We start from the raw sequence: 15,651 nt of genomic DNA on the forward strand, positions 1-15,651 counted from the left end.
TAGTATTTAATTGAGTCCACTCGTTCCATTTCGGTGTTCCCTATGCAGTACACGTTCGGGAGGGATTTGCTCTTTTTCCAAAAATTTATGACTATGCACTTTTTTAAGTTTAATTCTAGTTTCCGAGTATCGCACCAGTGTTTTATAGCATTATGGTCAACTGATAAAGCTGGTTTGTATTCAGGATTACGGATATCTCGGTAAGCCACTACATCGTAGGCAGTTAAACGTATCTTACTAGTGTCTACGGAGTGAATGTCGTTAACGTAAAATACCGCGGAAAACTATTCGCCGTCTCCAATTTGTTTTCCTTTCTGTCCAATTCAACGTCTCCACAACCACATTTCAAAAGGCTCCACTCAACGCTTATCATCCTGCCTACATGACCACGATTCCGCGCCGTACACAACTACGCTCCATATCAAAGTTTTCACTAGCCTTGGCGTAACATCCTTACTCAATCCCCTGTCATCAAATCTCTCATCCTTGTGAAAGCTTCCTTGCCTGACGCAATCATTCTCCTTATGTTCCAACTACTTCGATCACTTTGGTCCAAAACACTTCCGAGGTACGTAAACTGTTCCACCGGCTCTAGTTTTTGTCCCCTTAATTTAATGTTTGACTTGGCCTTTCTCTTTCTGGAAAACCGCACAACCTTTGCTTTATTTACATTTACTCTCATCCGATATCTATCGCATTGGATTTTCCAATTCACTCAGCAATGCTTCCAACCCATTGGCTGACGGACAAACTAAAGCGTTAAATCAGCAAACCTAACTGATTTTATGTATTCCTCTCCGAATTTCATTCCTATCACCAGTTCTTCCCATGCCTCCTTAAATCATTTTCTCCGCATACACATTGAACACCGCAGGTGATAATGAACAACCCTAACTAAGACGTCTTCCTAACTCTACCATTTCAGACTCTCCGTCCCCCACTCGCACCTGAGCAGTCAGAGACGTGTAGGTTGCGGATTGGCCTCCTATCCCTCCAATCTATTCGTATTTTCTGCAATACATTAATTAGTTTTTCTCAATTTATTCTATCAAACGCCTTTTAGAAATCTACGAAACAGGCAAATACATCATTGCTGCAATGGCATCACGCGTTCCTGTCCCCCTCCTGAACCCAAACTGATCATTCCAGCAATAATCATCTGCCCTGCGCTCCATCCTCTAATTTATGATCCTGAGAACCACTTTTGTTGCACATAAATCTGTATTTCTCAGATAATGTAGCCTTTGCCTTTTTTGGATTTGGAACTAACACTTTTCTGACGAGATCTTCCGGCCAAATTCCTCACTCATGATTGCTACGAATTAAGCTATTTAATCTTAGAATTGATAACCCTTGACGATGGTGATGTTTTATTTGGCCAGTTCTACCTGTTCCTATTACGCATCACCGCTAATAACAACCTCCTGCCGAGCTTCCGGTTTTCTCTAAACTGTAACGCTAGGGTGTGGGAATTCAGAGTGGCACCAAGATTATAAACTCTTCGACGAGTGATCTCTTCGTGTCCTCGGACGTACTCGCCTTATTTACAGCTCAACGGTCATTTCATTCAAGGTATTCATACCCATTACGAGTTGCGATCTAGTTCAGATCACCCAATTGTTCTCTCGGATCGGAGAGTACCTACATAGAAAGATGTGCTTGAGCTTAAAAGTCGCGCTCACTTTATGAATAAAAGCCAAAGATGGCTGCACCGTACGGTGCACAGGGTTCGTACAAGTATGTCTACCGCTAGAGTGAAGTGTATAATGGCGTCGTTTAATGTACAAGAACGGCGTGTAATAATGTTTTCTCCACTTGTGGGGTTTGACACGCATCGAAATTCAACGTCAATTGAATGAGGTATCGGTGATGGTATTATGTACGTGGAAAATGTGCGTCCGTGAGTGCGAAATTTGAAAGTAGACCGAACAACATGGGAAAAACGAACCCAAGAAGCCTAGACCACGGACCAGACGGTTTTTCCAGTGGGCTAAAGTGACCCCTAAGGAACGTTCTCGACGGCCGCAGAATCATGGCAATGGCGTAATGAAAAATGTCGAAGTCTACGAGGAGATTATATTGAAAAGTAAAAGAAGTTTTTACTTCCGAGGGTATGCAGTTGGCCGGAAAAAAATAGGAGTCCGTAGAACGTGAACGCAATAATGTAAAAGTAGGTTTTGGACGGTCCCTACGTAGGCATGGAGTGGGACTTCCTCCGGTGTGCCCCACCTATTTTCTTCATCAGTTCTAAGTATCTTTTACCTGCCTTCACACCGTCCAAAAAAAGAATTAGATCGCGTGCATCGAAGAAGAACGAGATGTGTAAAACATTGCTATGATAAGCGTAATTTATTTTGCACGGCCTAGCACGTTGTCATTTTTTTATCTAAGCTTTACTTTATTCTCCTAATCTCTAGCAGCTCTTCTCACGTGCGTAGAGTAATACTTTACCTTTAATTATAGTAAAAGGAATAAATACCGTATTTGCTTTAGATTTTATAGAAAGTTACTATGCTATTCATGGTACCCAACAAGTTACGGCTAGGTTGATGGCAGGGGGTGATCACACAGCAGACTACTGTTGACACAAAATACTTTTACCCTCTAGAGCGGTCTGATAGAGTTATTCTGTTCCCTTTTTGTTCGTGGGAAAACCGTTGCCCTTATTCAAATTATTTAGCATGTTTAATGTTAACTAATATTAAACAACACTTCATTTTGATATTGTTTGCTTGATTTTAAATCACTCCCAACCGCGAACCCTGGTGGCGACTTGTATGGTAACATGTAAATATTGATGAAAAGACCATTCCCTCCATTCCAATCTTTTATTCTCCCTTCTATCAACGGCGTTTATGCATCCAACACCTCTCAATATTTCCTCCACCCACGTTTTCTACCTTTTTCATGTTTCATCCAGGAACTTCTTGAATGTCTTCTCCCGCAAAGTTGTGAATTTCGTCGATAAGCCTTCCCTCTGTCCAACTTACAATGCATGGAGGTTGAGTTTTTTCGAAACACACTCGATCTGAAGGGCGTAATTGAACCGAACAGAACTGGAAGCATTCATATTCCACCCGCTAAGCCTGTACCAATTGGAAAAGAGCAGTGTCAGCGCGAGGACATCAAAATGAAAATAGCTAGAAGGCGTGACATTTACGGAACGAGTTTATTGTGTTTGCGTGAGCATCGTAGGTGTTTTTCAGGCAACTTCAATGAGATAGATCACCAATAATTAGCATCGGTAAGCCGTCGGCAATCGGACTGAATGATCAAAAGCTGCTGCTACTCTTCCGGGGGCGTTAGAGTGTATTATGAAAGCGCCCGGTGGATGGGCGTTAAATGGCAGAGGACAGGGATTAAGGGTCAGCCGCGTACCGAATAACTCACTCCACCCGCAACCTCTTCCTTCCTCGTACCTTGCCCGAAATCCATGTATCCGAGTTGCAGGGAAGTAAAATATACATTATCAGAACTTAATGACTTGGCGACGGCCTTCAAACAGGTAAATGTCGCTTGCTTTTAAAATTATTGATTCCCGGATGATAGGACCCACGCCACACATTACGTATTTAAGGAGTGGAAGCAAGTGAGCCCACCCGTTGAAGAAGCGAGGTTACGGTGATTCTTTGTCTCGGTGAATGTTTGCCCCCTTGGGAAATCGCACATTATTCGTGGCGAGAATTTCAGAATCCCTGATGACCACAGACCATTTCAAGAGTACATGTTATCCTGCGTGTAACATCAAAATTCAGGCGAGATAAACAGTGACGACAGCGTGTGTCATGCTCACTGCGTTCTATCTTTCCAATCTTACGCTTGTGACGAAATTTGGGATCAAAATAGTCGATTATAAATGCGTTTCGTTTGATGGCGTCATTTAAATCGTTTGAAGAAATCCAACATTTTTAAAACCAAATTAGAACGTACGTTTTCTGCCTTAACACTTCATTTCTCACCTGCGTGTATAAAAGTTGGGAGGTACATGCTGACTTCAAACAGTACATTTAGGATAAAGAAACACTTACATTTTAAGTATTAGATTAAGGTTTAATTTACTCGTGATTTTCATATGAGACCACGTTCGTTGATAGTTTTTAAAATGGGTGTCTAAAATTTTTAAAATTTATCTCTAAATATCATCATATCATAAACCAACACACAACTGCACCCCAGGGTGTAGCACGAAAGCCATCCAACAAAACGCAAGCCAGGACACAGCAAGCAAGAATGGGAAACACCACCACCACATGAGCATGCAATACAAAACACTCTACCCCCCGAGGAGACTGTGTACCCTGTCTCAATTCTCTTCTCTCTGTAAAAGCTCTTTTGCAAACAGCAATTCTTCTTCTCTTTCCCTTATTATTTAAACATCTATCTTGGTCCAAAACACTTCCAAGAAAAGTCAACTCTTTTACCTGGTGGCAGCTGATGTGTAAGGAAATTCGCGATTCATAGACGTATCAGAACATTTTCCGACGCTTGCTGCGAGATTACCTACGCTTATTTTCTACCGATTTTTCAAGCTGACACAGCATTTATTGCCACCATGTATGCATTGAATTTGTAAAATGAGACTGAGAGGAACAAAACAGATATCACGAATGTTAACTATGCAATATGCACCTTTTAATCGTGAGTTTTAGACGGAAGGATGAATACCTATTAGGATGGTCTTTAGCGTTCACAAATTTACTCTATCATTAGGGTATCACAGCCATGTTTCTCAGAATGTAGGGTTATCTTAAACGTCAATCGTCTAAACCGATGTCCACAGAGAGAAAAGTCCGCGTATTTGGGCAATGCTTGGTAATATTTTCTAGTCGGAAAATGACAATAGTAGGTTATGTGGAGAAACATTGCAGGAGCAGAATAAGTTTTATAGAACGGAGAAAATTGATTACGGAAATTCGTTGAGTAGAGACAAAAAGAAAACATTCTTCAGACTTTTACATGAAGCGTAGGGGTGTATTTGAGGAGAGAGTAAGACTTTACCCTGGAGGCTTATGAGATACAGGTATAAGAATGTCGGAATATAAAAAAATAGCTGGAGAAAGAGCGGAAGATAAATATGAAGTCGTTATATAGGATGAAAAAGATTAGGAGGAAACTGGATGATAAAAGAGAAAATGGAGTTAGGAAATGTACATGTTTAAAATCATTCTCTTTTTAAAAAAATGCGGTTAAGGCCCTTGGTTATTACTTCATTGCGTGTATGATACTCTATTCATTCAGGATTCATGATATTTCTTTCAACACTAAGGTTGGCGTTCGCGTTCTCTTTTCTTAGCAGATTTAGGAGGTTGGGTCTTCATATATCCAATTCACATTCAATGAAATAAGTAGTTGCAAACGTAGCTCAAATTGTTAGATAATCACTATAAGCGAATATTACTTTATAGATATAATAATAATGTTAAAGGGAACTCTCGGTGAAATTCTGCCACGTGATGTATTTTTATGACAAGATTTGGTGCTAACTGTTAAGTTTCGTCGTGAAAATCTGGTATAGGTATAATATAATGTGGGGTTATGAAATGGAATTTCTTATAAAATGTTAACTTAAAGCTGTAATAATAGACCCAACATGCATAAAACATTCTGTAATAATTTTGTTAAGATAAGATCATCTATCTTGTGAAGCCTTTAAAGCACATCCAGAAAACGACGGGTCTACAGGGACAGGTTTCATTCGAAAAGCTAGTCAATGGTTGCGTTCATAGTATCGTATTACGTCCAAAGTAATGAAGGCATGTCATAAAAATTTGTGTTAGTAAAACCTTTCCCCAAGTCAATGAATTTTTTCATTCTACTTTCTAAGTTACGGTACGAATTTGTATACTTTTGAATGACATGCCGATATTACATCAGATGTAAGCATCCCAATTCCATAGCTAGACGAAAACTGGGCGTCATTACAATGTGAAACTCATGCTTGGGATAATAAATTACTATTAGCTCGTTTATCGGATGATTGGAAGCCTATTCGTAGTCGGTGTCTAATCCATTACTACCGTAGTCATTATAGGATTACGCCCTTTGTTAGATGCTCGTCATCTAAGACTCTTAGATCTGAATGCTGCCCATGACTCCTTATCCATCAAGTGGACTCAGCAATCAATGCCGACCCTCTTTATTTGAAGTCGGCTCTACATATTCAACTAGATTGACCATCTCCGGGTAATAGTAATAAGGTGTGGCGACCGAGAGCTGAAGTAATTTGCGCCATTAGGGATAAGTGGGCTATTTGATGGAGGAAGGATGTTCAGTGATGAGGGGATGGGTGTAGAAAAAACTCGGGTCCGCATTGGCCTATTCTACGCGAAAGACGCCAAGGGGTCCACAGTTAAACGTCCATTCTGATGGACGGCGTACTCAACTTGACCGTGCTTTCCGCATTGCATCCAAGTAGGAGTCGGGATGCCTCAGAAAAATCTGTCGCTTCCGTAATTAGAACCCGGTCCCTAGGTGTGTAATGCCAGTACATTACTTACCTCATCAGCACAATCCCCTGGTTCCATTTCGGTACCAGGAGATTGTGCGGCATTTTGCGTGGCCCAAAGTATGTAAGAATGTCGACGGGAAGATAGTAAAAAAGTGCCTGTAGGTCGGCGAAGATATTGGCGCATCACCAACCCCGGCGCAATTACGCAGAACGGATACGATAAAGCATATATTTCACAGTGGACAACGTGGCACCATGTTGATATTTCCAATATCACAATTAGTTTATGGTGAGCTAAATAAATAATTGAGCGATGCGAAATGGTACATGGTAGAGTGACGAGTGGTTTTCATGTAATTCCTACAGGCCAATTCCATCCCGATGGACTAAAGCCTTGCCTAGAGAAGGCTTGCGTGCTCTTATGACCCCTAGAGCTGTTCTAGCGGTAGTAATGATAATTAGTCACAGAGTCACCTTTGCCAAATAGGTCAAATGGTAGACGAAAGCCAGACAAAATGCCAGCCTGTTATCCCGAGATTCGTTGGACGATTTCCACGTGATTTTTTTATCCGCTAATCCAGTTGTCTTTTTATGCGCTTTCTTTGACGTTGTCACTATTTCTCTCGCGTACGTCATCCGAGGTACGCAAGTTGTCTGACTCTGTAGTTCTTTCCGTTCAAATTTTCCCCGAAAACTAGTCTTCTTCATCAGATGATCCTGTCTCAAAATGCAACATATGAGGTTATCCCTTCTCCTTTTCGGCTTCCATTATTTCGCTACTTCTCTTATCCATATTAGTGCCTCTTTCAAAGCGTAACTAATTCAAAAAATGATGTTCATTGTTATTTAAGAGCTGCACTAGCTTAGCGGAAACTCCTGTAGAGGGCAAGGGTGAGAAAGGTGCCCAATGAAACGCAAGAAAAGGGAAGACGGGCAAAAAATGGAAAACAGCCGTAGATTTTTCCAAATACTATTCATACTCCTGTGTATTATTGTGTTTTAGAACACGCAAAAAAATATTACCCCAGAAACGTACCCTGGGTATGCATTTTTTATCAAATCCTCGATGGGAGATACACATAGTAAATCTATGTACGCGTATTATGGTGTTGCTAAAACCTGTGAGTAAAAACAACAAAACGTTTTAACTTGATGAATCTAAAAATGCTGCCGAGTCAATATGTTTATAATTCTTTAGCAGAGAGCAAATACTCTCAAACCCAAGACTGACCGAATTCAGCGGCGTATAGGTGCCGTGTCACTTTGGTAGTTCTTTGAATGCGATACTTCCACGGTGAAATAGTGGGCAACAGTAAAACCAAAATTTTACGTCGTATTATTGAGATTTTTCCATTGCGTTGCTGATTCTTGGTGTCTCAGATTGCAAATCTTTGTGGCTTAGCCGTGAATGGAGCCTGATGGGTGACAAAAAAGTTGGAGAAAATAATAGTAATTCGTGTTTTCTGAAAATCTTGGAGTCATTTATTTGCCTAAATGCTGAGCTGACTGCGTCCAAAACTTTCGGGAGAACTATCGCTCACTCCCTGTCGGAGTGGCATATATTTTCGTGGAACTAATTTGCGGGACAGCCGGACGACTGATGCTATGCAACAGGCTGATGCTTGGTAAAAAATAAGTCTGACTAATCTCCCCAGCCGTGACCACGGTGACCTTCAACCGCTACTACGGCATGGCTGTGTGTTTGCGTTCGGAGTTTCAAAATGTTTTTCTCCGCAGAGATCAGGTTCCCGACACGTGCTCGCCCTTGCCCTCGGCTCTGACTGGCTCCCGGTGACCGCTGCTTCAAGCCAATGAGATTAACTTCCCTATAACCCAAGTTTACGCTTACACTTAAACGCAACCCTTTCCGCTATTATGAGAAAATTGAGTGATCAGGAATGCCGTAGAAACACACCACGTTTCAATCTGAGCGTATTTATGCAGGTTCAGCTTCGCTTCAGGGGTTTGTTAAAAAGAAAGAAAGGAAAGGAGGCACAGGAAATAAGGTATGTGGGTCAAGGCTAATTCTATGAGAGAACTTCGTTATTATTTCATTGGTAATGTTTCAATCACTAATATGTTTAGCATGGCGCCGCGAGTGGATGGAGCTTACGTAGAGCCTAGACTATTGAGTTGTCTCTCCCCAACACAAAACTTTAAGGGATCAAACCTCCCTGGTTATGCCGATCTGTTTACATCCACGAGAAAATCCTGGGACGCTGCTCAAATACTGGTATACTTTCTGACAGCTTTCACTTCTCATTTTCACCATCTGTCGTTTAGCTTAACCAGAGACCAGTTGAAGGAGATGGGTTTGCTAGTGGGTTGCAGAGATATCCTTGCGGTGCTAACCAACAGCGTCGGTATCCGAAAAAATTGATCAATTTTGTAGTTTCATAGCATATATGAAGGTGTAACCAATTTTACAAAACATATTTTCCCTTCAACTGCCTTCAAAATTTTCTCACCCAATAATTTGACAAATGCTGCACAACGATCTGAAAACCAAGATAGACTCAAACTCATGAAATTCAATAGAAATTTCGATATCCTTTGAGCGTTGCTTGCTATTGGGAAAAGTAGATGAGATTGATGGAGGGAATTACATAACCTAGTAAATAACTTAAAAAGTGTATGAATCCTTCAACCCGGAAACATTAACTCAAGCTCAAACATCTACATAGTTCGTCGTGAGCTGGAGGGATTCGAATGCATGGAAAATTTAATTCACACGCTCAGAAATGCATTTAATATAGTACCGTAATATGTTGCTAGTTGGATAGCTAGTAGTTGTGTTCGCGTACTATTATTTACTATGGTGAGATTATAATAGAGAAACTAATATTTTTTTTAAATAAATCTAGAGTGTAACCTAGATTTAGAGAGACAGCTGTGTCTACTTCTTTAGCAAATATAGAATGATTTTATGGGTGAAATGCTCTTAGTTCCTTGTATACGTACCTATGTTTTTCCTTGCTGTTACTTATCGATGAATGTTTAGGGTGATTATCTGTTTATAACACAATCTTCTTTTGAAAATGAAATTTTGCTATCCCATTACACTATAGCACGATCATATGTTATGATGTAATCGATGTCGGTCCACGTTTTCATCTATTCATCTGTAGAATCGATCGAATTCATCTTTTTGCCTCCAAGTGAAATTCATATGAGGGAGTTTCCGCGGAGACTACTATTTGTTCCCGGTTTCACTGATAAAAGATCGACTCAGACAATAAATGTCTCGAAGTCATATTTCGTAATGAGTATAGGGTAAAACATTGTGCTCGAAGATAAAAATATTCCCGTCTGGAAACATCTTTTTCGATGCATTTTTTGCCCTGCAGAAGACTAGTCATGAAATTTTTACCAATATTTTAAGAGAAAGAATCTGATGCTTACGCAAAAGATAATGGAATATCGCACAAATTTCACCAAGAGCGTCAATCCGTTCACCTGTCACGCTGTTTCCGACAGCCACCTCCTAACCCCACCCCCTCCCCCCCAAATTGTCACACCCCTTTAAACTACGCAAGGACCCGCCCTTTTAAATTGACGTCACGTTTCGCCCGTGCTGTAATCGTCCGTTGTCCTTTACAAGAGTAAAAAAGGGCCTTCCGCTGTCATAAAGACAGCGGAGAAATTTAAAAAATTATGTGTGGAAGAAAAGAAACTTGGAAAGGACGAACGTCAAATGTTTGGAGCACGGATAAGCCATACAGAAGGTGCATTGTTTAAAATAACAACAGCGAACACGGGATGCTGCTGCTCCAAGTTATTCATTTCGTACGAAATCCCCGCATTAAGTGTGCCAGATGAAATTAGTCGATTCGGGTCACTCAGCTGACTAGATGTGTGCGTATCGTCCGCCGACAAAATTGAGTTAAACTAAAAAAATGTCAATGAACAAAGTTTGCAAGAGAGGATGGGATATAAAGCATTATAATCTCCCTTTGAAATACCGAGCTGATATTTACGACTCTTTCAAAGCAACCTCTTCAATGATAAGGCAAATCGAGAGGACGGGAATGCGCAGATAATTATATATTGGTAGGCATACCTTGTCTATATATCACGACGTCAAGGCCGGTGATGTCCCGCAGAATGATTTCATGCCCATACCTAAGCTATGTTCCCAGTCTGCATGTAATATACATTGTGATTATAGCCGTAATCAATTGAAACTGCTTAAACTAGTAAGGCATATTTTTGACTTGATTCTCTAATGAACTACCTAAAAGATCAAAATATTCAATGGAGCTGATTATTCTTTAAGATTTTTCCTCAATACAATATAAAATTAATTTCCAATTTCCCATGAAAAAGATTCATTGGAAATTACGACCCTTTTCGTTACTTTATGATTAACCATCAACAAAATACCTAAATGACGAGTTTCACTATGGGTCACTTTGCCGTTGCAGTTGAATTATTTATTTACAAGGTCACTCAAGCTGATTTAGCTCATTGCCGTTTCTAAATACCCAGTTAAATCCCAGGCTTTAACAAAATACCCAGTTAAATCCCAGGCTTTAACAAATAGCTGTGCTTTTTAATTATCAATAAGCTCCAAAGTCACTATCGTTTCTATATTTTTAGATTTTTCCTCTGACTTTCCACTAAAGACAAAAATATATTTAGATTTCTGGCATGGAAGCATTTCATTGACGGCTGGTATCAAACGTAACTTAAACAAACCTTAACCATAGCCTTAACTTATTGTCAACGTACATATATTACAGTTATGTATTCTGCGTACTTTCCGTTGCCTATGAGTTGTTTCCATTTAGACACAGACATTAATAAATTACGGTATATATCACTGGTCACGGATAGCCAAAACCCTCTCCTCTTCTCTTTGAACATCAACTTGGACTGAATCCCTTCACCCTCAGTCGTCCATGTAAGGCGCACGGTGATATTCAAGTGGGGTCTACCGACTTCCGCTGTACCGGGAACTAATCTAAATCAGAACCTAAACCAAAACTCGAAGTATTTGCCTGCGGACTGGAGCCTGCCGTTTGAAGCGTGCTGCCAAGAAAAACAATGATGATAAGAAACTCAGTTTTTTTTCCTTTCCCTAGGTTTTAACAGTTATATTCGTAATAAAATTGATGGAATTTCAATCATTGACAAGTAGATTTTTTTGTGTTGAAAAATCACAACTTTTCAATCGACTATCTTCATATGCGCTGGAAAAACAAATATTACCTGATTATCCAGGCAGAATCTGGTTCACTGATTATCGCTACTATCCCACAGATTCGTATGCTGAAGATTCAGAGGAGGAAACACGTTGATCCAGTGGCTTTACTCAGAAATTTCCAGTTGGCTGAACCTTCTACCGCTGTGTCGCGGTATCTCGGTACTCGTGCATCCCTGGGGAAATTGTAAAGCCAGACACCGAAGATATTCCTTCGAGGGAATCACAGAGAATCCAATTTATGGTAAGACGATAGAGGAACGAGGATTGAGAAATATCCTCGAAAAAGTATACGTATAACCGCAAATGTTTTCGATGAAAAAATATATATCAAGAGCGAAAAGAATGCGGGATGATTACAAGCATAATAAAACGTGCACAATAGGTTTTCATGGATTCCGCATCTTAATACATAAAAACATAATTTCCCATATTCAGCTGCGAAATGTAAGCCTGACAAATGCTTCATATGACCCACCTTACCTCCACGTTTTGCGGTTCCGAAATGAATATGCATGGAAAATGAAGCCATAACATACTCAATTTACGAACGCTTGTTCTTCTGTGCTCTATCCGATTTCCAACTTCAGGCAAGCAAAAAAGACACTGCTATCAATTATTCGGCTCGAAGAGGCACCCCAAGCTCGTAGGTATGTTTCTCAATTTTTGAGCGGGGCGAGTGAAGAAACTGGTTGCCGTACCCATTCGAAAATCCGGCGGACGGTAATGAGGACCGAAGGCAGCCTGAGGATATCCAAGGGCGGTGTAGCATTCCCCGCTCGACTACTCCTAGACCTTGCGGGTTTCATGCATGTTACTCCAGATTCCATCATTCCGGGAAAAGAAGTCTTCGAGAAAGAGGATATCCGGTGAAAATTCTCCTTCCGGAATCCAAAAAATCTTTGTTCGCAATGTAATAAAGAGTTAAAGACGATAACGCGCGCAGTGCGCCTTGTGGACACGTTCCATGGACTGACCGGGATGGCAACATCGCGGAAATATCAAGCATTCTCAGATCGTGCTGACTTAACGACCAATCGCAGGCGTTTATGCACGCTGCCTTGCGTCTCGGAACGACTTTCCAAAAAATACCTACTCCCATAATAACAGGTGACGCTGATTTAAGCGATGTCTATTGATATTTTCAAACGAGTAAGGGCTTTCCTCAAGGTCGGAAATTGTAATTATGATCGTTGTACTCATAGATTCCGTCAAAGTTTTCAGAGAAAATCTCCGAACTGAACTCGCACTCCAAGAGTCCAGAAACTGCAGAATGCTGGGGCGGATCAAAAACCTTTCCGAGGCCCAAAAACAGCCAATTACCCTAGTGGCGAATATTTTAGTATCAAAACAAATATTTCTATTGGGGTGGGGACTTTAAATAAATAAAATTGTTGGTAAAATTAAAACCATTCCCTATTTTTGAAAGGGTTTCTTTCGGGAACTGCTATTATTTCAACTTAAATGATACCTTAACAGTATGACGACCCGTTAGCAGACAATCAGTAGTCTAGAAAAGTATCTCAATTGGAGGGGGCTACCATAAGGGGTCATCCTGACTTGTATGGTGAGATAAGTTAGTGTTTCCATAGAATTCAGTCCGTTATTCTGTTACACCAGGTCTACTGCGTTCTTTGTAATGTGACCTAATGTTCGATAGTTCTAATTTACGGAGGGAAAGAGTTCCTGAGTGGGAGCGAGGTATAAAGAAAATAAGTAAGATTATATGATCAGCCTTTTTCCAACGGACAACTCTCAACTCATAAGGCACACTATTTTAAGTGCGCACTTTAGGTTAGTTTCTGGTGTGTACTGCATGACATCGAAACAACAGGCAATCATCTCATCTCCCGTCTCAAACTGGTGCGCTTATGTATCTCGACTGCGCATTTAAAAAGAACGATTTTCAGTCGGCTCATGGCGAATATGAAGTCGATAGTGAATTCATTTGCTTTAATAAATAGAAACACAATTCAAACAAACATATGTAACGGAGGCTCGGCGATGGGAGGGAGAAATTTGATTAGGTTCCATGGAAACAGTTTTATTTTACCATCGTAAAAACGCAAGCAAAGTTAATATTTTTTTATCGGTGTATTTTCCTTCGCCGCCCACCTCCAAGCTCGTGTTTTGAGTGCGTTTGTCCCCCTCTCATGTATCCGTACCTGCCGATAGTCCGGCCCTTACCTTTTATTAATTGAGGAAATGTGCGCCACAGTGATCACTTTACCAGTTGTGCGCGGCCAACAACCAGCGTGTGTTGGCGGACGGGAAAAGGATATGCCCATGACGTAACGGTCAAAGGAAGGAAAATACTTAAATATTCAATGACGGAGCAGGAATCTAGTGTTTTAGCCGCCCACGCCTGGGAGGACCCCACGCCAGCGAGACCATCGTTAGGTATGACTCCTCAGAAAGCAGGACCCCGAATGCGAATATTTATTCACTGGTTTGTCTCTATCGCTAACCGCAACGAGATTTCACGCAGCACGGATTTCATTCTTCTATCTTGCGGGCAATCTCAAATGATTGAGATTGCCCGCAAATGGTGGTTCCAGGAATAGCGTTTTATTGGGTGTAGGCCGCAAATTTGAAGGCGGCGTAAAATATAACTTGCACGCATTTAATAGATCTGTAATCACGTCCCAGTTGTTTTTTTCAAATATATCGCATTTATTATGGGCTTCCCGTTTTTCCGCGAGTAAGTAAAGTAAGTCACATGGGCACCCAGACCTCAACCGAAATGCTTAGTTTATGCCAGGCCTCGTTGGGATGGAGGGAGTAGGCCTGCGTCAGTGGATATGAAAGATTGATATGAAAGAAGTCGTTGGTTATCATCTCCAACCAGTTCGCGCTGCCCGCTTCCATGGCTGCTGGGGGCATGCGGGCCGTGATAGTTAAAATGTTACATAAATATGCGCGTGGCCGCGGAGCTACACATGTCACCGAGGAGAAAAGTAGGCCAGTGGCCATGCGAAACACTCCATAATCGCGCGTAGATGAAGACGTTGGCATTTATAAATGTACATCTCCGCGGTTCGGAAAATCATTCCCGCGTCTCTTAACGCTCGCTCACTTTAGGTCACCGTGGAAACAATACCCCCGGTTCCTGGCAGAAGGACGACTGGGATGTGACGAATGAACAGCCATTCCCAGCAATAGTGACCAGTCGAGGCAGGTGGAAGGGAAGGGGGATGGGATCTTAACTTACTGCAGCGGTATGTTTAGAGACTTTCCCCGCGCCGCTCCCAATTCCACCGCCGCACCAATCAAAAGCGTTGCAGCGATGCCCGACGTCACGGTGGCGCGGATCTCAACGTCGCCGCACTAACTCTCACACGAAATTGCACTCGGACGCAAACAACAATAAAACAGGCGTCCGACGAGCGTTTTTTCACTTCACCAAATGTTTTTTTATTTCCTGCGCTTCTGTTCTGAGTCACTCACTCCTTATCCTCGCGACAGTTTAAAAAAAATCCACATTCGCAAGGATGATGATTCGGAATGATTTTTGTTCGCAAACGAACGCCACAGGTAGACTCGCCCGCACTTCACAGGTTTCCAAATCTGCGAAGATGTCCTTGAACTCAATTAGACCCCTATGTGGTGTTTCGGTGGGAAATGGAGAGGGCCTGGGTTCTAGCCCGGAAAAGCGACGATCCCTCCGTGAGCAGCGTACTGGGCTGTCGGGAGCCTCAAGTAAACAACTCTGGACACCCCTCCGTTGAAGGAAACTTACGTACGTTCTATACGGAGCGAGAGTTCTGGAGGTTGGAGGACGACTGTTTCTCCTGGGGCCGTGGCTCCGCTATCTCTCCGCGGACTTCCCCAGCCCTCCCTCCCGCGTCCTCCTCTCCAATCCCTCCCCTCTGGACTTTCCGCCCCGCTCCTTCCTCTGTGGCCTCTCCTCCCTCCGGTCCCCTCCTCCCCCGCCTCTCGCCTCACTCAAGGAACCCTCTTCCCCACCCACATCCGTCCATCTCCCTCCCTCCTCCGACTA

At 41.9% G+C, this 15,651-nt stretch overlaps 1 protein-coding gene across 1 annotated transcript in view; it reads right to left on the bottom strand.

The window, feature by feature from the left end:
- The window catches only part of LOC139688306 (uncharacterized), a 46,016-nt gene extending 34,314 nt beyond the window's left edge, over positions 1–11,702 (bottom strand). Inside the window, exon 1 of the mRNA XM_071585797.1 lies at positions 11,660–11,702. The gene's annotated coding sequence lies outside the window, so the exon portion shown is untranslated. The remainder of the gene's footprint in view (positions 1–11,659) is intronic.
- Between the last annotated feature and the right edge of the window lie 3,949 nt (positions 11,703–15,651).

The sequence above is a fragment of the Hetaerina americana genome, unplaced genomic scaffold, assembly GCF_022747635.1.
Source record: "Hetaerina americana unplaced genomic scaffold, ioHetAmer1.1.p SCAF_2, whole genome shotgun sequence".
Lineage (NCBI taxonomy): Eukaryota > Metazoa > Arthropoda > Insecta > Odonata > Calopterygidae > Hetaerina > Hetaerina americana.